The 23,838-nt window shown below is 43.6% G+C and overlaps 1 protein-coding gene across 1 annotated transcript in view; it reads left to right on the top strand.

The window, feature by feature from the left end:
- The window catches only part of LOC126204034 (uncharacterized), a 128,931-nt gene that overhangs the window by 90,371 nt on the left and 14,722 nt on the right, over positions 1-23,838 (top strand). The gene's annotated exons all lie outside the window — the stretch shown is intronic.

The following is a 23,838-nucleotide window of genomic DNA, read 5'->3' as shown; positions in this document are numbered from 1 at the left end:
ATGAGTGTGAAAGAAAGTAAGTAAAGCATAAACCAAAAACAAATATTTAAAAAAGCAAAAAAATAGAATTTTTTTATATTGATTTGTTCATATGCAACGTATGTGTAGTGTGGAAATATGTATATATCTATGCACCATATGCATATTATAAATAGAATAGCTTTTAAGTTTTTCACCTTCTGCTAGCCATCCAAGTCAGAATAGTTTTTAAGTTTATATTGCTCACAGTCCATCTGAATTGATATTGTAAAAATCTTTGCTATAGTGGACTGTTGAAATTAGATTCTAAATGTGCACAGTCCGTCAGAATTACTGTAAAAGCTATGCTACTGGGGACGTGGAATTTAGTTGTAGTAGTAAAGAAAGTATCTGTGCATTAGTTTTTGGCCTAGATTTATAAAAAAAATTCCTACCAGTGTTACTCTTGTAGCATGTAAGTTAAAAGTATTTCTGCATTGGAATAGCACAGTCAATTTGTACCTGAAGAATACTGTATTGTACCTCAAGAATACTGTATTGTACCTCAAGATTTATATTGTACCTCAATAACTATATTGTATTTGTGTGAACTGAATAAACCAAGAAAAAATTTAGGTACCATACATCTTTGTAGTTATTTACAGGGAACCCTATCCCCTATTGCATTTGATATATATATATATATATATATATATATATATATATATATATATATATCGTAAACCACATCAAATACTGACGAATCGATTCCACAGACCGAACGTGAGGAGAGGGGCTAGTGTAATTGTTTAATGCAAACCATACAAAAATGCACGGAAGTATGTTTTTCTACACAAACCTACGTTATTTTAAATGGAACCACGTTAGTTTTTTTAGCACATCTGAACATACACTCCTGGAAATGGAAAAAAGAACACATTGACACCGGTGTGTCAGACCCACCATACTTGCTCCGGACACTGCGAGAGGGCTGTACAAGCAATGATCACACGCACGGCACAGCGGACACACCAGGAACCGCGGTGTTGGCCGTCGAATGGCGCTAGCTGCGCAGCATTTGTGCACCGCCGCCGTCAGTGTCAGCCAGTTTGCCGTGGCATACGGAGCTCCATCGCAGTCTTTAACACTGGTAGCATGCCGCGACAGCGTGGACGTGAACCGTATGTGCAGTTGACGGACTTTGAGCGAGGGCGTATAGTGGGCATGCGGGAGGCCGGGTGGACGTACCGCCGAATTGCTCAACACGTGGGGCGTGAGGTCTCCACAGTACATCGATGTTGTCGCCAGTGGTCGGCGGAAAGTGCACGTGCCCGTCGACCTGGGACCGGACCGCAGCGACGCACGGATGCACGCCAAGACCGTAGGATCCTACGCAGTGCCGTAGGGGACCGCACCGCCACTTCCCAGCAAATTAGGGACACTGTTGCTCCTGGGGTATCGGCGAGGACCATTCGCAACCGTCTCCATGAAGCTGGGCTACGGTCCCGCACACCGTTAGGCCGTCTTCCGCTCACGCCCCAACATCGTGCAGCCCGCCTCCAGTGGTGTCGCGACAGGCGTGAATGGAGGGACGAATGGAGACGTGTCGTCTTCAGCGATGAGAGTCGCTTCTGCCTCGGTGCCAATGATGGTCGTATGCGTGTTTGGCGCCGTGCAGGTGAGCGCCACAATCAGGACTGCATACGACCGAGGCACACAGGGCCAACACCCGGCATCATGGTGTGGGGAGCGATCTCCTACACTGGCCGTACACCACTGGTGATCGTCGAGGGGACACTGAATGGTGCACGGTACATCCAAACCGTCATCGAACCCATCGTTCTACCATTCCTAGACCGGCAAGGGAACTTGCTGTTCCAACAGGACAATGCACGTCCGCATGTATCCCGTGCCACCCAACGTGCTCTAGAAGGTGTACGTCAACTACCCTGGCCAGCAAGATCTCCGGATCTGTCCCCCATTGAGCATGTTTGGGACTGGATGAAGCGTCGTCTCACGCGGTCTGCACGTCCAGCACGAACGCTGGTCCAACTGAGGCGCCAGGTGGAAATGGCATGGCAAGCCGTTCCACAGGACTACATCCAGCATCTCTACGATCGTCTCCATGGGAGAATAGCAGCCTGCATTGCTGCGAAAGGTGGATATACACTGTACTAGTGCCGACATTGTGCATGCTCTGTTGCCTGTGTCTATGTGCCTGTGGTTCTGTCAGTGTGATCATGTGATGTATCGGACCCCAGGAATGTGTCAATAAAGTTTCCCCTTCCTGGGACAATGAATTCACGGTGTTCTTATTTCAATTTCCAGGAGTGTATAAACAAATACGTAATCAGTACCGTTTGTTGCATTGTAAAATCTTAATTACATCCGGAGATATTGTAACCTAAAGTTGATGCTTGAAACCTACGACGTTCAGTTGCGTGTTGTAACAAACAGGGGCCACGGTCGGCGAGCAGCATTTGCAGGGACATGTTTACGATGACGACCGTGTTTACGAGTGTGGCTGTAGTGCACTGTTGTGGTTTGGTCTAGCTGTCGCAGTGTCCGCATGTAGAGCTTGCTGCTATTGTTATTCTGCATTCGTCTCCGCACGCAGACCAACTGTAGTACACCGTGTTACCAGACGTTTGTGGTAGGTAGTGTTGTAGGAACTGTGACCATGGTGTTTCGAACTCTGAAAAGGCGGAGATGATACTCATCTATGGCGAGTGTCGACGAAATGCAGCTGAAGCCTGCAGGGTGTATGCAGAACGGCACCCGGACAGAGAGCATCCACCGTACCGCACATTGCAAAACATCTACCGCCAACTGTATGCAACAGGTATGGTCGTAGCACGCAAACGGGTCCGTAACAGGCCCGTCACAGGAGAAGCGGGTGCAGTTGGTGTGTTAGCTGCTGTTTCCATGAACCCACACATGAGTACACGGGACATTGCGAGAGCCGGTGGACTGAGTCAAAGTAGTGTCATGCGCATATTGCATCGTCACCGCTTTCACCCGTTTCATGTATCGCTACATCAGCAATTACATGGTGATGACTTTAATCATCGAGTGCAATTCTGCCAATGGGCATTAACAGAGAATGCGTTGCAGTTCTACCTGTTTACCGATGAAGCGGGTTTCACAAACCACGGGGCAGTGAATCTACGGAACATGCATTACTGGTCCGTGGACAATCCTCGCTGGCTCAGACAGGTAGAGCGACAGCGACCGTGGACTGTAAATGTATGGTGCGGAATCATTGGCGACCACCTCATTGGTCCTCACTTCATTGCAGGTGCCCAAACAGCTGCAACATACGTCGCGTTTCTACAGAATGATCTGCCAACGTTGCTCGAAAATGTCCCACTGCAAACGCGTCGACGTATGTAGTATCAGCATGATGGTGCACGTGCACATTCCGCAATTAACACTAGGCTGACCCTTGACAGGATGTTCGACGGGCGTTTCATTGGACGTGGAGGACCCATAAATTGTCCAGCCCGTTCTCCTGATCTTACACCTCTGGACTTCTTTCTGTGAGGTAAGTTAAAGGAGAATGTGTACCGTGATGTGCCTACAACCCCAGAGGATATGAAACAAAGTATTGTGGCAGCCTGCGGCGACATTACACCAGATGTACTGCGGCGTGTACGACATTCATTACGCCAGAGATTGCAATTGTGTGCAGCAAATGATGGCTACCACATTGAACATCTATTGGCCTGACATGTCGGGACACACTCTATTCCACTCCGTAATTGAAAACGGAAACCACGTGTGTACGTGTACCTCACCCCTCATGGTAATGTACATGTGCGTCAGTGAAAAAGACCAATAAAAACGTGTTAGCATGTGGACGTAATGTGCTGTTCCAGTCTCTTCCGTACCTAAGGTCCATCACCGTTCCCTTTAGATCCCTACGTAATTCGGTGCTCTCCGATACACACGATCGAACAGTGGAGGAGTGGTACTCAAGCGTCAACTTTAGGTTACAATATCTCCGGATGTAATTAACATTTTACAATGCAACAAACGGCACTGATTACGTATTTATTTATATGTTCAGATGTGCTAACAAAACTAACGGGGTTCCATTTAAAAAAAACGTAGGTTTGTGTTAAAAAACATACTTCCGTGCATTTTTGTATGGTTTGTATTAACTAATTACACTAGCCCCTCTCCTCACGTTCGGTCTGTGGAATCGATTCATCAGTATTTGATGTGGTTTACGAAATATATCCAGGGGTAATGTTAGGTGACTCACCCTATATATATATATATATATATATATATATATATATATATATATATATATATATATATATATATATATATATATATATATATATATATATATATATAAAGGCTGTGCATGTCTCAAATGGCATTAGTTTTGATTTTGCTGAAGATGAGTGCTAGTATGGATGTGAAGTTTAAGATGGGAGATAATAAAATAAATAGAATGGTTCCATGGAATTGTGCCTACTGAGCAGCATGAATTGGGTTATGGGAGCAGGAGGACTGTGTCTGCTTCCAAAGATATATAGCAGACATGTCTAAAATTATATCTCCGGTGCTTAAAGAAAACCACAGACATCGCATGTGATTAAAAAACTTTCCACTGTCACAGCGGGAACAGGGCTGAGAAAGAAGAACACAGAGGTTGTGAGGTAAAAATTCAGTTATGTCTCATCCAACTTAAAATTTATTTTACAATGTCATAAGCAGACACAGCAACACTTTTTTCACACATGTTCTTGAGTCGATAAAGAAGAACACCTGTAGAATTCCAGGTCTTGAAGAGCAACAAACTTAATTACTCGAAGCATCCATGAGATCCTCTCCTTCCCCTCCACGTAGATGGTGGTATCCGTGTGATCGAATAACTTAAGCGCCGTCACCATATCTTTGTGGGGTATGCCAGGATCATCCCAGTGAATTCCATGGTAGAAATGTGTTAACCACTTTGCACTCTTCCGTGTCTTAGCACACTTCACATACTTGAAAGAGCTAGGTGATGCAATGTTTACTGAGAATGTCTATATTATTCCAGCATCTTTTGTGTACGCTACAAACGCAACATCTTTGAATATGAACTGTCTACACTCACCATCAATGAAATCCTTAGTGTCCGCAATGATGCTCATACCTTGAGACGTCATTGTGAAATATTATAGGTATGGTGCAGCACCTGTTCATTTATATAATTTGTTGCACAACATCGGTGAGTCGGCAGTAGTTGATAACACGGCCATGTAGAACTAGAGCATATGCGGCAGTGTGTTCTGAGAAATTGGTCGAAGATTCAAATTCATTCCGCTCTTCTATAGGTCCAGATTGAATTACCTCATTCTGTTTCGAGCAGTCTGTTACGATGATCGGAGAAAGCTCCTTGAACTTACGTGTACTTAGTAGACACCCTCCTCCCTCTCCTTCGGCAGTTGGCCGGCCGCGGTGGTCTCGCGGTTCTAGGCGCGCAGTCCGGAACCGTGCGACTGCTACGGTCGCAGGTTCGAATCCTGCCTCGGGCATGGATGTGTGTGATGTCCATAGGTTAGTTAGGTTTAAGTAGTTCTAAGTTCTAGGGGACTAATGACCACAGCAGTTGAGTCCCATAGTGCTCAGACCCATTTGAACCATTTGAACCTTCGGCAGTTTCATAGTAAGAAGCACGAAACGTTGCATACATGTTATAAGCTAGAGTGTATACCTTTTGATTCCACTGCAGATATAAATTGTCATATGGGTAGAATTCTGAATTCAGGTAGACTTTGGCATTAGTTAACTTGCATTTGTTGAACACTGAGTTTGCTATATTACCTCTTCTATCAGTCTGAAAGTATGATGAATCTAGGTGTCTCTAGCTGCGAAGAGATTTCAGTAGCCCATGTTTGTCTGTTCGCAGTCGGTAACAATGGGTACTTGAAAACTTCCCACGAGTAAAATGTCAGTGACAGAAATGTACTGGAATTCAGGACTCTTAAAAGCTTCAAACGCTCCTCGTCGGATACACTGTTGTGAGGCGCTTTCCATATCATCTTGCTGATGGTGATCATATTCTCCTCCTGAGCTCCCTGAATGTGTGAGTTATTGTCTTTCGCACTCTGCACCAGAATGAGTTCCTGTTTAGCGTTCATAACAATATGTCTCATGTCCTCAAAGTACCCCATAAGCATTTTTAGAGGTACGTGTGCAGTAAATCGCTTGTTCTGTGCAACTATTCTATCCTCTGGATCGTCTATGAACCATCTCGCATTTTCTAAACTATGCAAATCTGCAGGTGATGCAGAGACATATGTTATAAGCGTTGATGTTATGCCGACATTGCGCGTACAGTCAAACTCAGATCCATTGAGTTCATAGCGTATCTCTTGGAACAGGAATGCTAAAGCATTACGTGTAAGCGTGGATCCCACTGTGTCACTGCCGTGGGTTTTCTTCAATGACCCTATATATCCAGCACCATGATGCGCTCACGTTTCCATGCAAGATGTATAAATATATCTGAAACACTTGCATGGAAACGTGAGCGCATCTTGGTGATAGTCTGCTCGTAGTTCGCAAGTGTTATCACTTTGCTGTTCGGTAGCAAAGTGACATGCTGTGGATTGGGTGCACTTGTTTTATACCACACGCGCATCCTGCCTTAGATGTAATCGTACAATGATTTCCTCACCATGAAAGTCAAGAAGTTGATTATTCTGGTCCATAATACGCAGCTCCAAATAATCCAATGTCTGAGCTTTCACTGGAAGGCATATTGCATTGGCAGGGGTCTCAACAATCTTATAACCTGTTGCAACTGAGGGAAAGAATCCGTAAATAGAACGAATCAGACTATCGTCGAAATAGGAGTTCGTAGCAATATTACACTCGACTCGGATTGTGCTGACTGGAAACATGTCCACAGTCTGATCTGACTTGTAAAATTTATTTCGATCCTTCTTCAAAAACTGCCCACAACCCAGTAGGCGCCCTATTGAACCGGTCTTTGCATTTACAGTCCTTATTTCAGATTTACACTGATGTTTGCACGTAGTTCAATACCTTTTCCAGACTGTTTTATGACTTCATTTAAATAGTCGATATCGTATGCACCAGGTTCTACTTCCACAATATTTTTTTCACCATCAATATCCACATGCAGTTTGTTGTTAGTCTCAATGATATTTGGGATGCTGTTGTATGTCTCCAGTCCAATCAATGTAATACTCCTTTCACCAATACTCAAATCAGTTGGCATGTAGTAATTTGCATGCAATACAGATGATCATTCCTTTAACGTCAAAGTGTATGACATTGCATCTGAACCTCAATTGATGAATGAATGTTAAACCTCCTCCTTATATAGCATGCTTCTTCTTCTTTGTAAACGTCAAGAGAAATATGATTCATAGATGTCCACAGAGGTGTGTATTAAAGTCATGATAGCGCCTATAATTGTAGAACACACGTCTTCTGTGAGTGCAGTATCGTTATAATTCTTCCGGTGCTTGCAGGTCACCAAATGAGTCGAAATAGTAGGCGGTATCCGCATTTTTCATAATATATTATACACAGTGGGTGCCAGGGCCTCCAGCAACATCTAAATTCTCAATGCCACATTCACCAGTTTTCCACATAGTCTTTGTTAATGTATCCGGCATAAACACACCACGGAGTCTTGGTACATTGAATTTGTTTCCAACAAACTTAAGAAGATCAGTATTTGTGAGTGGTCGATCTGGTAGGGCCGCTAATGGGCATTTTTTTAATGAATAAACCAAGCCCTTTCCTGTAAGATTTCAAGTATAGTCCTTTTCCGATGGCTGTGGCTTCCATCATGCTGTTATGTCTTCTTACGTCTTCGAACTGCGCTTGGGAGTTTTACGCGTTCTTGACCGTTTGAGCAATAGCTGCAGCACCACCAGAGAGGGATCCTACCACCGAGAGCGCGGAGAGAGCCGGGATGAGAAATGGAAGAAAACCACCAGGTGTCTTGGGTATTGGCAGACCTCGCGGTGCTTTAACCTATCCCTTGCTTCTTCCCGCATCTTTATGCTTCAGTCCTTTTTTAGCTGCAGTCAGCGCTGTCAGGATTCAGTTCTGCAAACAGCTCTGCTTTCCCCCCTTGTCCTTCTTATTTAGTGCCAAACGTGCAGCATTCACAACTCGCTTGAAATTCGTCACTCCTAAATCAAACTTAAGTTTTCCTCGTATGGGTTTATCAACTGCAAATGCTGCGATACCTTTATCTATACCAATATCCTTCATTCTCTGTATCGCCTTACCTTATCAGCTAAAATCCAGTCTGCAATGTGACGACCTGATAGATCTTTATTTGCAGCATATGCAATGGCATGTTCCATACAAGCTTCGTCGAGCAGATTAACCACCTTATCCCCTCTTGCCAAGCGTTTCTGAAGCTTTGTCCCAGTTCCACAGTAGTTATACCCAGGGATGTGTAATTCCACTGGCAGTTTGTCTAGAATACCACCACCTCCTCTAATGCGTCTCCTAGCACGCATGTTATGCTACTGCGGTGGTTGTGAACTATGCGCTCCCATTATATAGCAAATCATCAGCATCAATCCAACTGTTTTTTTTAGCAGGAAAACAAATCCATTTGACTAGTGCTTTATTTCCACGACGTCTTATGACTCTCTCCACGAGAAAAACATCCAATGCTGAGCATTTCTGCAACTCCTCGGTGTACAAGCATCCTGCAATTTCTTCACTTTTACTATCCATAAATATATACGTTCTCGGATTCGTTCTTTGCACCTTTGAAACAGTAAATATCTCAGTTGAGCAGTTCAGTAGGTATGATTTCTCAAATGCCGTCTTATGTTTTGAGATACATACCAAATCACCTACATTAAATTTCTGTCTGCGTGGATCCAGCGTTTTAATTCGATGGTACACCGTATCCATGATTCCATTATCACGAACATCGATTGGTCTCATTTTTATTGTAGTATGTTTAGTTCGATTAAACTGTGCTATTATTTCTGGGAGGATATCTATCCATTTGTATGAGCTGCGAAGGTTAAAATGCATCCACCTTCGACCTTTTATTGTTCTGTTCAGACGCTCCACGATTCTTACCTTCAGGTGAGAGAATGTTGAGTACTGATGTATTCCATACCGCTGCATCATGGTCTTGAAATACCCATTGTAAAACTCTCCGCCATGAGCGGTTTGGAGGTTATCTGGTCATCGATTCGTCCCTGTCTGTAGCAAACGCTCAAAAACAACCTCGACATTCCTACCTGTTTTTGTTTTAACAGATAATGCCCAAGTAAATTTGGAGTATGTATCAATAACCATTAAAATATATTTGAATCCATTATTGTCATGTGAATATTCCTCATATCTACAGATCATCTTGCCATAAGTCATCCAAAGCTTTAATCATATCATGTTTTGTGTGTTGATTTGTGCAGTTCTCGAACTAATGTCTCCATACGTATTAGAAGATATCTCTCAGAGATTATTGAAACAACCTCATTTGAATGAGCTGTATTTCCTGCAGCAGCCGATGCCATGACAGCCATAGTGAATCTATTTGCTCGTTGGGGTCATTATATATATATATATATATATATATATATATATATATATATATATATATATATACTGTGGGATTCGATTGTTCACTGCTTCATGCTCTGTGTCAGTACCATCACTGCTGCTGCTGCGGTTGTTGCTGTTTTCGCCATCAAGTATTGGTTTTATAATTGTTTTATACTTTTTATTGCTCAGGCTTCTCGCGATCTTATATACATCAGTAGTGTGCAGTATTTCACAGTACGTTTTCCTATCATTAACTGAATAATTTATAGGATTTTTGGTAGGTCTTAGGAAAATAAGATTCATTAAGCCAGGTGTTGTCTCAAACCGTCTATCACCAATCTGTATTGTGTTATCAGTTACAGTTATAGGATGCGTGCCCAACATGTACGGTCTTCCCCTGCTAACGTCGAATGTTCTATCTGTCTCACCAGGGGCATGACGGATAATGAATTCGTCAATGGAAACACTATCGTTATCGTGTGTTTTTGTTTTTGCTCAGAATTGTTGGAGAGATTCAGTAACCTGCTTAAAGGTCTCTCTTAGTGTTTGCTGTCGATCCATATGTCCTAAACTCAGCAACCATAATTTCTCACGAACTGCTTTCCACTCTTGAATCACTTTCTGCTTCGTTGATATCTCGGTGTATACCAATCAGATATTTTTACAGCGTTAGGCTTTATATATCCCCTCATCTTCTTCCTCTTGCTATGTACCAGCTCCCCCTTCTCAACAACAAGGAACTCTACATCTATTTTCCCCTCTATAGCCTCGACCTTTTCAGTTAAGTCGCCTACTTTCTTACTGTCTTCATTAACTAACTCATTTAACGCATTCACCATTCTCAGAAGAGTCTGGTAATACGTCTATAGTTCATTGCGCATATCTCCAACTTTATGCCCAATAGCCTTAATTTTCGCATTCATCTACAGGCGAATGTTCTGTCTGTAAACCCATTCTCTCGGGTTGAGAGCTAGACATACGGGCGAATTTGTCCATGGCGCAGCGTATACTGTTGTACTAACATCTCTTACCATGCTATATATGCAAAACTATTGAAAATTTCGCCTGTACCTACCATCACTCAGTTTTCTTGTTTTATCAATAACGAGAAACCCATACTTTGAATGATTCCAGCAATCTGCACATATCTTTACAAAATCAAGGTCAGTTCCGACATGTGGCTCGTAAATGTGTTTTAAATTCAGATTGTCTTGTTTGAAGACTATAATTGTTGTAACGGCGACCGGAACGGTCGCCGGGTTGAAGCGACAGAAAGCACGGCAGGACCCGCGGAGCGCCCCGTGAACAACAACACAACGAGAGAGGACGGACACGATCAACGAAGGACATAATGAGCAACAAGATCGAAACAATGGAGTCCCAAGAATACCTAACAACCACGTCCACTCTTACACAGAACAAGAAAGTAAATAAGCTGTCTAAGGTGAGGCCATGTGTCCAGAGATGTACACAAGGTTAGACTGGCTGGCTGAGCATTTTTTTTTTTCCTTTATTGAGTTTCGATTCCCCCTAAAGGGGGCGGGCTGGCAGCAGCTTATTACGCCGCTCTTCAGCCTACAGAATGTGTTTTAAAAAGATCAAGATAATAAAAAATAATAACAGTTGGCAATAAAATCGGTGACTTAAAGGTAAAATGGCAGAAAATTCTGGAGCTTAAAACATAAAACACAGGGTTGATGATGCTAATAAAATACACAGGAAGCAGAAAAATAATAGACAGACAATTAAAAAAGACGGCGACAGTCTGGGTTCTGTTCGCAAGGGATATAAAATGCACAACCAGCGACAGCATGATTTCTGTTCGCAACACTGTGGAAAGACGCACAACACTGAACACTCAAACACTGCACTAAAAAGTTGGCACAAATGTGACATACCACACCCGAGAGCAGGTGTGGGGAAACTGGTCAGATGACGGGAAAAAAATGGGGGGGGGGGGGAGGAGAGGAAAAGTGAAGGGGGTGGGGGGAAAGGAGCCAATGCAAGATGAGGGTCCATAAGAGGGGTGGGGGTGCTGAGCAGACGTGCCAGGGAGTGTGGAAGGCAAAGGAGGGGAATACAAAAGGACTCGGGGGGGGGGGGAGAAAATAGGGAGAGGGTAGCCGGGGAGAAAACACAGGATGGAAGGGGGGAGGAAGAGGGAGCCCAGGGAAAGGATGGAGGAAAGGAGGGGAGTGAGGATCAAAGTTGATAGGAGGGACAAATGGAGGGAGAGAGGGCACCATCAGGGAGGGGGAGTTTGTGGAAACCACCTTGGGAAAGGAGATGTAGGGTGTAGAGATGGAGGGTAGGGGGGATACAACAGTGAAGACGTGGCAGGGGGCCGGGATGGGAGAGGAGAGGAGCAACCAGGGGGTGAGGGGGTTCAAGGAGGCGGGAGGTGTAGAGGATGCGGATATGTTCGAGGAAGAGGAGCAGATGGGGGAAAGGAATGAGATCATAGAGGATCCGCGTGGGGGATGGGAGGCGTATACGGAAGGTGAGGCAGAGTGCATGACGCTCAAGGATCTGGAGGGACTTATAGAATTTGGGGGGGGGGGGGGCAGATATCCAGGCAGGACTGGCATAACAGAGGATGGGACGGATTAAGGATTTGTAGGTGTGGAGGATGGTAGAGGGGTGCAACCCCCATGTCCGGCCAGAGAGGAGTTTGAGGAGTCGGAGGCGGTTGTGGGCTTTGGATTGGATGGAGCAGAGATGAGGGATCCAGGTGAGGTGACGGTCAATGGTGAGGCCAAGGTAGGTGAGGGTGGGGGTGAGGCGGAAAAGACGGGCGCAGACAGTAAGGGAGAAATCCAGGAGCCGGAAGGAGCGAGTGGTATGACCTATGATGATTGCCTGGGTCTTGGAAGGATTGATTTTCAGGAGCCACTGGTTACACCATGCAGCAAAAAGGTCAAGGTGATTCTGGAGAAGGCGTTGGGACCGTTGGAGCGTAGGAGCAAGGGCGAGGAATGCGGTGTCATCAGCATATTGCAAGAGGTGCACTGGAGGGGGGGGGGGTTGGGGCATATCTGCCGTGTACAGGAGGTCTGGCTGAGCGAGAGGCAGGTGATTAAGTACTCTATCAAGGCGCCACTATTGGCCGCTGGAACCACGTGTTCCACTGTGGCGCCTTCACACTAATTGCTGGCCAGGAGGTGCGCGCCGCCACAGCTTATGGCGCAATGGTGCAGAGACCTCTAGGGGTCTTTGACGTCCATGACGTCTGGCGGGGATTCAAATTCTTCGGCGCACAGTACCAGAATAATGAGGTTTGCATTATCCCTAACCAACTGTTTCTGGATTCCGGAATGTGTTTGGCTTAGATAAAATACATCACCACCCATATGACGAATGAAACAGAAATATTTTAGAATTTGGTCTTGGTTTTCCACAGAAACATTGTCAAATATGAATAAAGTGTTAGGCTTTGCTCTTTCAGGTGGATGCATGTCACCACTTTCACTGAATGTCATGTATGTAACACCATCTACACTGTGCAATATCTCCTGTAATAGTTTATACTTGGGTTGAAACATTGTTTTTGAGAATACACAAATATGTTTAAATCGGACTCCATCTTCATGTGGTAGCAGCATCATGAGAACGTTAGTCTACCCACAATTTGATGGACCTACAATAATTGCTCGTGTATTATCAGGAAGGAGAATTCAGTTCTTCTTCTTCTTCAGGTCTTCTTTTGCATCTTCACAGGACCAGTCACCAACAAGAAAGTCCTTATAATGAGTATGTTTCACCCACCCTAACATTATACTAACTACGCCAGGTACTGACAAGTAGTTGACATATATAGAAAGATACACTTGAAGGGATGGTAATACTATGTGAGGCCCCTATAGCACCATCACTTAACCGACTGAGCTATATTGGCTACTCAGAGAAAACAACTATATAACTCATGAAGAGTAACGTGATCGTTCATTATGTCAATAACTGTATAGCATTGAAAAAAATATTAATAAGCGAATTACTTTTACTATAATGAGCGAGGTATAAAATAAAACATATAATACATTATTTATTTAGTTAACTATCATACATATGATGTATATCATACATGTGATGTATATGTATTTCAGGGAAAATCATTACACTCTTTATGTATCTTCTTCTTCGCACCTGTACAGTATTTCCCAGACAAAGCTTTCTGATATGCAATAATTTACGCGCGTATCTCACTCAGGCCAATGGATGCCTCATAGTACTCAGGTTTCTCACATGCACATTTAATGTTTCTCTTTCGCTTCAGTGCTCATGTGCAAACAAAGGGGCTGCTTCAAATCATCAACATGTACACTATGCACACGTAGGGAGTTTACAACATCATTGTATACAGAGTCTATGCTTGGCAACCAACAGCTCAGTCTCTCCAATGCAAGACAGAGCTCAATATACAGATCCCATAACTTCATAACTGAGGCGTGCCTTAGATAAACACAGTTGTCCTCCGATTTCACACATAGTGCATAGTCAACATACACTGTTGTAATAGAAAGTGTCACAATAGTAAGGCAAATTCCTAGGGTAGAACGAGTTGGATAATACTCCTTAGTCATCTGCTGATTGATGTAGCTCGGAAATTGTCACTTTAACACCCTTCGATAAATTTTAAATTTCGATTCTCGCATACATGCCCCAGATATGACGTGCTTCTATACCAATGTTTAAACCTTTCGTTCCACCAGGATTTAAATTGTATGTGTAAGTGAAAAGCATTGGTACACTCGATGCCTTTTTATCCACAGCATCTGCACTCTGTGGTTGCAGTATCACAGGGATGTTCTGCTGGGATGGGTCATATGTTGACGACCAGTACTGTCCTCCATCTTGATGTTTAGGACCACCAGCAGCGTTCGATGTGTCAGGCTCAGATCACATGTCATTGCACAAATCGATGAGTGGGACAGACAACAGCAGCTCCTCATCCTGCTCCAGCAAGCGGGCTATATGCGCTACATGATCCCACGTGGTCACTGCAAGTTCAGATACGCTGGAGGTCGTTGCTGTTGCAGGTCTAGAGGCGCTGCAGGTCTCGAGAAGATGGCAGCCGAGGTTGCTACAAGTCTGGACGTGTCAGAGATTTACCTGTTGGCACTCGATCCTGCTGGCTAGGATGCATCGAGGGCTACTGCTGAACAAAGACGAGGAAGCATTATACATGGACCAAAAATACAGAAACAATGAATAGTAGTAGTAGTAATAATAATAATAAAAACGATAATAGTAATAATGCTAACCACAGAGAAAGATGAAATATGGGATACTTACTTTTTCGTTTCCTCCTGTTCTGAAAGACCATGTTGGATTGTGACTGCTGTTGATGTTTCATGGTTCTTCTTCTTCTGCTGCTGCTGCTGCTGACTGACTGACTAAGCAAGACTGAGGTCCCAGAGCTGCTGAGCCAGCCCTAAATCCCCTCCAATGATGTTACCAGAAACTGCCATCCTACTGACTGAAGTCTAGCATACGACTGGATTAAGGGCTCCCATTGGTTCCCACCATTTTCCCCCACCCCAGACCGCCATCTTGGATTACGGAATGGGAGGGTTGACAGTGCACACTGGTGATGGTACTGTGTACTAGGACCAGACCTTGTGGTGAACACACTGTTTACCGCCATTTTCCCCCACCCAGACCACCATCTTGGATTATGTCATGGAACAGATGACAGTGCCCTCTGGTGGCACTACTGTGTACTAGGCCAGCTGGAGTCTGGACCTCATGGTGAACACACTGGATGACTGTACTGCCTCAAATTGTTTGAATAAAGACTGAAGGCAAAATAAAGACTTATGTCTAGTAAAGGCTGAGTCCTCTTCCCAACAGTTCCTAGGAGGAGGTGGCGCTCTGATGAATTAGGTTAGTGAGGTAACTCAAGTACCCTTTCTTTCCTGCCATTTTCTTAGGTTAGTAGAGATAGCCCAAGTGGCCTTACTTTACCACCAAAATTGAAATTTCCCTCCAATCCCTAGGAAGAGGTGGCGGTCGGATGACTTAGGTTAGTGGAGATAGCCCAATTGACCTATCTTCCCGCCATTTTCTTAGGTTAGTAGAGGTAGCCATGGTGTGGTGCATTGTCCTGATGGAATTTGAACTTCCTGCCATTTTCCGGGAAGGGGACAAGAGGGGGGTTAGGTTAGTGGAGGTAGCCCAATTGACCTTTCTTCCCGCTAAAATCCGCCATCTTGGAAGGCGTCATGCACTGTTGCCAAGTCTACAGGCCGCCATATTGGATGATGTCATCGCCACCACTTTCGATACATCTGGCAACAGTGGAAAGTGGGATGACACTGGCCTAGTTCCACTACTAATAATAAGAATGGTGATCTATGTTGCCATATTCTTCATGAACAGGATACTAAATGACATGCCCAAGAATCTTTGAGTGTCCAACCCGAGTTTGTGGTCTTTGTCCACAGAGCATGTGTGCGATGAGATGGATGGATATACACTTTCATACCTGCATAGAACTAGCATTCTACATGAAATAAATCTGTGTGCATTATATTCAATGACTATTTTCTTCCATTCAACAACTGAATACAAGAGAGTATTCATGCTGGGGGTGTCACAGCTCATACTTGTCTTCATCCTCGGGTGGAAATTCAAATTATTACTAAAGAACCGACACAATGTTGCAGAAGCACGAATTACTATGAGAAAGTTAGATGCCAACACTAAAGAGACCTTTGGAGACAAGAGAAGCAGCTGTATGAATGAGAAAACTCATATGGCAAATCAGTACTTAAACAGAAAAGGGTAAGCTGAAAGGATTATGTAAAAGGACAATAGAAGTGACACAGAAGCTTCTCTCACAAGCATTACGTTCAGACTTCACATTCACACAATTAACCTGTGTTTATCTCATACCAAAGACATATCAGACGAAAAATAATGACTACAGATATTCCAAAACCGAATTTAATTCAACTCGACATTCCGTCACAGTTATTATTCGCGCTGTATCTTACTTTCTTGTTTAGAATAAGACTGATTCGTAAGGAAAGTCAATATAATGCGCCTGGCGGATTTGGCACTGTACACTTCATCACTCCCCTTGCGTTAGCAAGACCGGTCACAGAACCTGTTGGTGGTATATCCTCTGAACTCGGTGAGGTTTCCGGTGGAGACACGCACGCCTTTCATACCTCGCTGTAGGTACCTGAAATCACCGATCCACGTGTTTCAGATGATGATGTCCCCTCTGCACATTAGAAGCGCTGGTCATGGATTCGCCGGACCCACGATCAGTATGAATGGTTGTAACGGTGTAGAATGGTGTGAAGTCTGACACGAGTAAGTAGTCGAAAACGGCGCGCACGTTTCTTCAGGGATGCCACTTTTAATTCTAGTAATATCCTTTTTGGTGGTTTCCAAAACACGTTTACACAATCACTTATCATCCATATGCTCTCTATACGGATTACAACGGCGTATCGCGCCAAAAGAGTCACACTGCGGAATTATGCGACGATAGTTACATTTGACAGACTCTACAAACAGTTTCACAATTTAACTGATAAGGCATGTATAGATTACGTTGGTTACCTGTGTACATGTTTCCTTCTGGGGAAGACCAATAGCCGTCTTCTTACGTGGCTAACGTAATGTCTCGTCACCAGGGATGCTACACAGGTTTCTCTCTGTATCCCAGGCTCCCAGCTTATTTACACTCCCCACTCCCACCCGTCTCTTACACAATCCAGTAGCAACATATTGCCCAACAAGGGTTTGTGTTAGGTATCACTCATTGAGCATATCCTATTCAACAAAGAATAAGCAAAATTCTCACAGCTCACACAGATAGGAAAAACCGCCTACTATGCTGTCGAATCCAAGGTTCTGCCAATGGCAAACTTTCTATACACGACATTCTACACACATTACTGTTCCGAGACATTGTACTCTACTGAGCACTATCGTCGAGTTGGTGTACCAAGAACCCTGACAGGTGACAGCGCGGTAGCAATCTCTAGACTGTGAAATGCAAGCGGCTGCAGGAGAAATGATTAGTCTTCTAGAGCTGCGCAATAGTGGGGCGTTACCCTAGAGATGTTAACAAAATCGTGTTACGTGATTGGTTAATGTTGGCGCACGAAGCTGCCGCATCCAGCCAGCTGCAACTGTCAGGGAAATTCTGAAGGTGACTCGACTCTAGGCGGCATATCTTTTCTCCTCGGAAACTTTCTTACGAAAGCTGCCACCTCCTCCCCCATCCTCCGGAAACGTAGCTTGTCCAAGCTACCTAAGCTTCTAGAGCACGTGGTAATTCATGCTTCGTCTAAAGTTTGCATCAGGTAGAGCTGTGTCCTCGGTGCCGTTTCGCTGTTGCTCATAGGCTGGAAACGGTGGTAGGTGAGAAAATAAACAACGAATTTATAGCGCCGAAGTTGAAGCGTCTGTCTAGTTTGATATTTTTAAGGGTGCAGATTTGTGATTTTTGTTTCGTGTTTTCGTGTGATTTTCAAGTTAGTGGTTACGCCGGAAGCTAAGAGTACAGCTTAAACTGCTGCGTGTGAAACGAACAATAATCATATTTATAATCTGTCTAGTATTGAGACATTCACGTCAAAGTCTCATATTTCTTCGCATATGTCTGCTACTTCCTCATTGACTGCATGCAACGAACAGCTGACATACTGTGCTTACTTCCCTTCGCATGTCACTTCAAGTGCTGACAACATTACTGTATCAAATACGTATGTACTACCACCCGGTCTATTCAAGACATTTATCCACATTTCTAGTTAGCTAGTACTGGCACAGGCCTGTGCCAGACAACCAGCATTCTACTTGTTCTAATAAAATCAGGCTTTCTCCCTCTCAGGCGTCTACAGGCCTTATTACAATTAATTAGCCAATTCTGAAGTTAAATAGAAGAGGAATAAAATTAATATGCAGATATTCTTATCTGTTGTTTTCTGAAGCAAATCAGTTACAATCTTTCTTTCGTCAGTGTGAAAGATGGTTGTTCTACAAATCACGTTTGTACCAGTTGCAGTGGGCTACTTACAACATAACTGGATAGCATTTATTCCCATTCCTTCACTCATATAATTAATAACAATTACTTCATTTAACTGCACAAAAATTCATTTTCTCATTCACTTTGACCTAAGTATTACGTAGTTTTGACAAAAATCCAGAATAGACGAAAGTGCATATGTCGTTAAATATACCGGGTGATCAAAAAGTCAGTATAAATTTGAAAACTTAATAAACCACGGAATAATGTAGATAGAGAGGTAAAAATGGACACATATGCTTGGAATGACATGGGGTTTTATTAGAACCCAAAAAAACTATTGCTAGACGCGTGAATGATCTCTTGCGCGCGTCGTTGGGTGATGATCGTGTGCTCAGCCGCCACTTTCGTCATGCTTGGCCTCCCAGGTCCCAGACCTCAGTCCGTGCGATTATTGGCTGTGGGGTTACCTGAAGTCGCAAGTGCATCGTGATCGACCGACATCTCTAGGGATGCTGAAAGACAACATCCGACGCCAATGCCTCACCATAACTCCGGACATGCTTTACAGTGCTGTTCACATTATTCTTCGACTACAGCTATTGTTGAGGAATGATGGTGGACATATTGAGCATTTCCTGTAAAGAACATCATCTTTGCTTTGTCTTACTTTGTCATGCTAATGATTGCTATTCTGATCAGATGAAACGCCATCTGTCGGACATTTTTTGAATCGTTGTATTTTTAGGTACTAATAAAACCCCATGTCATTCCAAGCATGTGTGTCAGTTTGCACCTCTCTATCTACATTATTCCGTGATTTATTACGTTTTCAAATTTATACTGACTTTTTGATCACCCAGTATATGTATTGCAAGCCAGCTCAACTGCTCTTTTGTCGGGTCAGGGCTATTTACAGAAAAAGTACGTTACTACATTCCCTCTGTGGATAGTATAAGCTATGAAAGTATCAAAACCTGATTAAGTTTACTGTGTTTGGTGGATTTGCATAACTGAAGAACTGTTTGAATTTACAGTGCTGAAATTATGTATTAACAGAGAGCTCTTAAATGTGAAGTTACTCCAAGAACTTCATCTTCATATGATGTCTTCATATAATGATTAGAAAAGGAGATGTAAAAAGCAAAGGCGAGTGGTTTTGTAGAATTCGTGCTGGACATTGACAAGCGTTGCGCTGACCAGGTTGCGCCAGTTTGTAGGAGTTACATAGCGTGGGAACCTCAGCGTATCTATCCACTGCGTTGAGAGAGAGGACGACATTCCCTCGGATTTACTGAGATCCTTGGCAGAGCCAGTCACTACAAAATTGTTCCACCTGGTGTGCGAGATATATGGGACAGGTGAAATAATGTCATACTTCACGAAGAATGTGTAATTCGAATACTAAAGAACACTGGCATGAATGCTGTGACAATTACAGATCAGTCAGTTTAATAAGTCATTATTGCTACATACTAACACGAAGTATTTACAACATAATGGGAACAGTCTGGCTTGCGAAAAAATACAGAATCACGCGATGCCACTCGCAACCAACGATTTATCTTTGAAGAAGCACTGAAGAAAGCCAATCTTACGTTAATAGCATTTATAGATTTTGATAAAGCTTTTGAGGACGTTGAGTGGACTACACTTCTTGGAATTCTGAGGGAAGCACGGATAAAATACTGGGAATGAAAATTTATAGAACGCGCCAAAGAAACTGGTATAGGCATGCGATTCAAATACAGATATACGTAAACAGGCAGAATACGGCGCTGCGGTCGGCAACGCTTATATAAGACAACAAGTGTCTGGCGCAGTTGTTAGATCAGTTACTGCTGCTACAAAGGCAGGTTATCAAGATTAAAGCGAGTTTGAATGTGGTGTTAAAGTCGACGCACAGGCCACGGCACACAGTATCTCCAAGGTAGCGATGAAGTGAGGATTTTCCCGTACGACCGTCTCACGAGTGTACCGTAAACATCAGGAATCCGGTAAAACATCAAATCTCCGACATTGCTGCGGCCGCAAAAAATCATGCAAGAAAGGGTCCAACGACAACTGAAGAGAATCGTTGAACGAAACAAGTGTAACACTTCCGCAAACTGCTGCACATTTCAATGCTGGGTCGTCAAGTGTCAACGTGCGAACCATTCAACGAAACATCATCGATATGGGTCTTCGGAGCCGAAGGCCCACTCGTGTACTCTTGATGACTGCACGACACAAAGCTTTACGCTTCACCCATCAACACCAACATTGGACTGTTGATGACTGGAAACATGTTGCCTGGTCGGACGAGTTTCCTTTCAAACCGTATCCAGCGGATGGATGTGTACGGCTATGGAGACAACCTCATTAGTCCATGGACCCTGCATGCCAGCAGAGCACTTTTGAAGCCGGCGGGGGCTCTGTATGGTGTGGGGCGTGTGCAGATGGAGTGATATGGATCCTATGATACGATTAGATACGACTCTGACAGGTGACACGTAGGTAAGCATTCTGTCTGATCACCTGCATCCATTCGTGTCCATTGTGCTTTCCGACGGACTTGGGCAATGCCAGCAGTACATGTGACACCTCATGCGTCCAGAATTGCTACAGAGTGGCTCCAGGAACACTCTTCTGACACTTCTGGTGGCCACCAAACTCCCCAGACATGATCATTATCGAACATGCCTTGCAACGTGCTGTCTAGAAGAGATTTCCGCCCCCTCGTGCTCTTAAGGATTCATGGACAGCCCTGCAGGGTTCATGGTGTCAATTCCCTCCAGCACTACTTGAGACATTATTCGAGTCCATGCCACGTCGTATTGGGTACTTCCGAGTCCTCGTGAGGCCCCTACACGATGTTAGGGATGTGTACTAGTTTCTTTGGCTCTTCAGTTTATTTACAGATTGTACTGAAGCCAGATTACAGTAATAAAAGTTGAAAGGCATGGAAGAAAAGCAATAGTTGGGAAGGCAGTGGGACATAATTGTAACTTATCACATCTGTTATTTAATCATTACATTGAGCAAGGTGTGAATAAACACAATGAGAAATTAAGAAAGACAATTAAGGTTCAAGGAGAAAAAAAGCTTTGACAACATTTTGGAATGTTCCATCGGTAGTTGAAGGAATATGTATATATGTATCCTCTTATCTTTAGAAGTTAAATATTCACTACGCCACTACATAATATTTCTTGTTTGGTACCTGTGCCTAAAGGTAGCATTGCTAATTGTAATTTTCGTATATGTGCACATTCTTCAAAAAGTCACATGTCTTCCGAAATAAATTTGTACAGCTAGAATGTCTATTTTTGTGTGGCCTGTAGTAAGTTGTTCGAAGTTGGCTTTTACTATTTGGGCAGTAAACTCAATATACTGTAATAATATCCGTCCACGGTAGCTCAGTGGTCAGCGCAACATAAAGTCAGTCCTAAGGGCCCAGGTTCGACTCCCGGCTGGGTTGGAGATTTTCTACGCTCGGGGACTGGGTGTTTTGTTGTCCTAATCATCATCATCATTTCATCCCCATCGACGCGCAAGTCGCCGAAGTAGCGTCAAATCGAAAGACTCGCACCCGGTGAACTTTCTACCCGATGGGAGGCCCTGGTCACACGACTAATATTATAAACGCGGAAGTAACTGTCTGCTACGCTTTCACGACTAAACCGGAGAACGGACGTTGATAAAACTTAATGCGGACATAGCTTGAACGCTGACGAAGAACATAAGCTACTTTAGAAATTTGTACTTTTGTGAGAATTACTAGCATTTTTAAACATGGTACACCTGAGTGACATGCAGACGACACTGGCACCATGTTCGGCGACTCTTAGTGTCTGAAGATTACTCCATGACAATGCAAAGCCATTGTAATTGTACGCGTGGTTTACGATACTTAGTTCCTACGCTACCCGGCATATCTGGAGAATTTTGGTGGAGATATAACAATAAAGTCGGAGGATAATCCCGAGTACCACATTTAAAAGAACTATTATAAGCCTCACAAACTTAAGTGTGATTTAGCGCGTAGTAGTAAGAGCTCAAGCTGTGAAAGTCACTGGAATCTAGCAACTCTCGGAGCAATCCCATGTCTGCCGGAGGTCGGATGCAGAACGCCAGGTGGCATAAGAGCTAAAGAGACAGTAGAACAGTCACAACGTGCCCGTCGCATTTTAGACGCCGGGCGTCACGCGACTGTCAGTTTACAAGACGCTTCAAGACTCACAACAACGGCGTCATTTAGAGGCTGTACGACAAACAGAGAGTCCTACGTTTACACGTGGAACGCGGGAAGCTTCTGGTGAGGCTGTGTTTGATTACCATATATTAAGTGACTATGTTTATCATACGTTAGTCATCATACGGGGGACGGATCCAAAATGTAGGCACCATAACGCTTTAAAACGGAAGGGAGAGACGAGTGGTACGTGTTGCTCTGGTGGCAAAATCTCACCTCCAGTGCCAGGTGAGCCAGAGAAACCCCTAAAAACTCTACTTATGCACGAATGTAGTGAATCGAGGCATTTTTAAATATAAAGCATGCTTTCAGATTCGACTTACAGTAAAATAATACAAACACTTCATTATGTACCTACATACCGACACTGAGAACATTTTTTATGCATACATGTCTACACCACTATATAGACAGACAACACGTAAAATTATTACCTTACTTATCCACCATCAGTCATCATAACAAAACTTCTGGTATGCGATAGAAGCAGTGGGTAACCGTTAGTTTCTGATAATCGTCAAATTAGAGAGGATATAAAACGGACATTATCAATAACGAGGGAACCCTTTCTTAAAAAGAGTAATATAAGAACATCGAATATAAATACAGATGTTAGGAGCTCTTTCCTGAAGGTATTTGTTTAGATTGTAGGCTCGTACGGAATTGTAAAGTGAACAATAAGCAGTTCAATGAAGAAGAGAACAGAACCTTTTTAAACGCTGTGTTACAGAAGAATGATGAAGGTTAGGTTGGTATATTGAGGAGGTACTGACCTGCACTGCAGAAAAAACAAATTTATGCCACAGTCTTATGAATTAGGTGACAGGTTGATAGGACAGATTCTCAGGATCTAAGGAATAATTCGTTTGGTAATGTGTGTGTGTGTGGGAGGGGGGGGGGGAGGGGGGCAAGGGGGGATAAAATTGTGGAAGGTGACCAAGGTTTGCATATATGTAGATCCAGGAAGTGTGACTTGCACAGTTTAGGCTAGCTTGGAGTGATGCATCAAAGCAGTCTTTGGACTGAAGACAAACAACAATATCAACAACGTATGATGAACTTCTCGACAATATTTGAGAAATGTTGGACTGGGGTTTCG

Source organism: Schistocerca nitens, chromosome 9 (genome assembly GCF_023898315.1).
Source record: "Schistocerca nitens isolate TAMUIC-IGC-003100 chromosome 9, iqSchNite1.1, whole genome shotgun sequence".
Classification (NCBI taxonomy): Eukaryota; Metazoa; Arthropoda; class Insecta; order Orthoptera; family Acrididae; genus Schistocerca; species Schistocerca nitens.
Note: the sequence above shows the minus strand (reverse complement) of the source record. Positions and strands in the feature narration are given on the sequence as shown.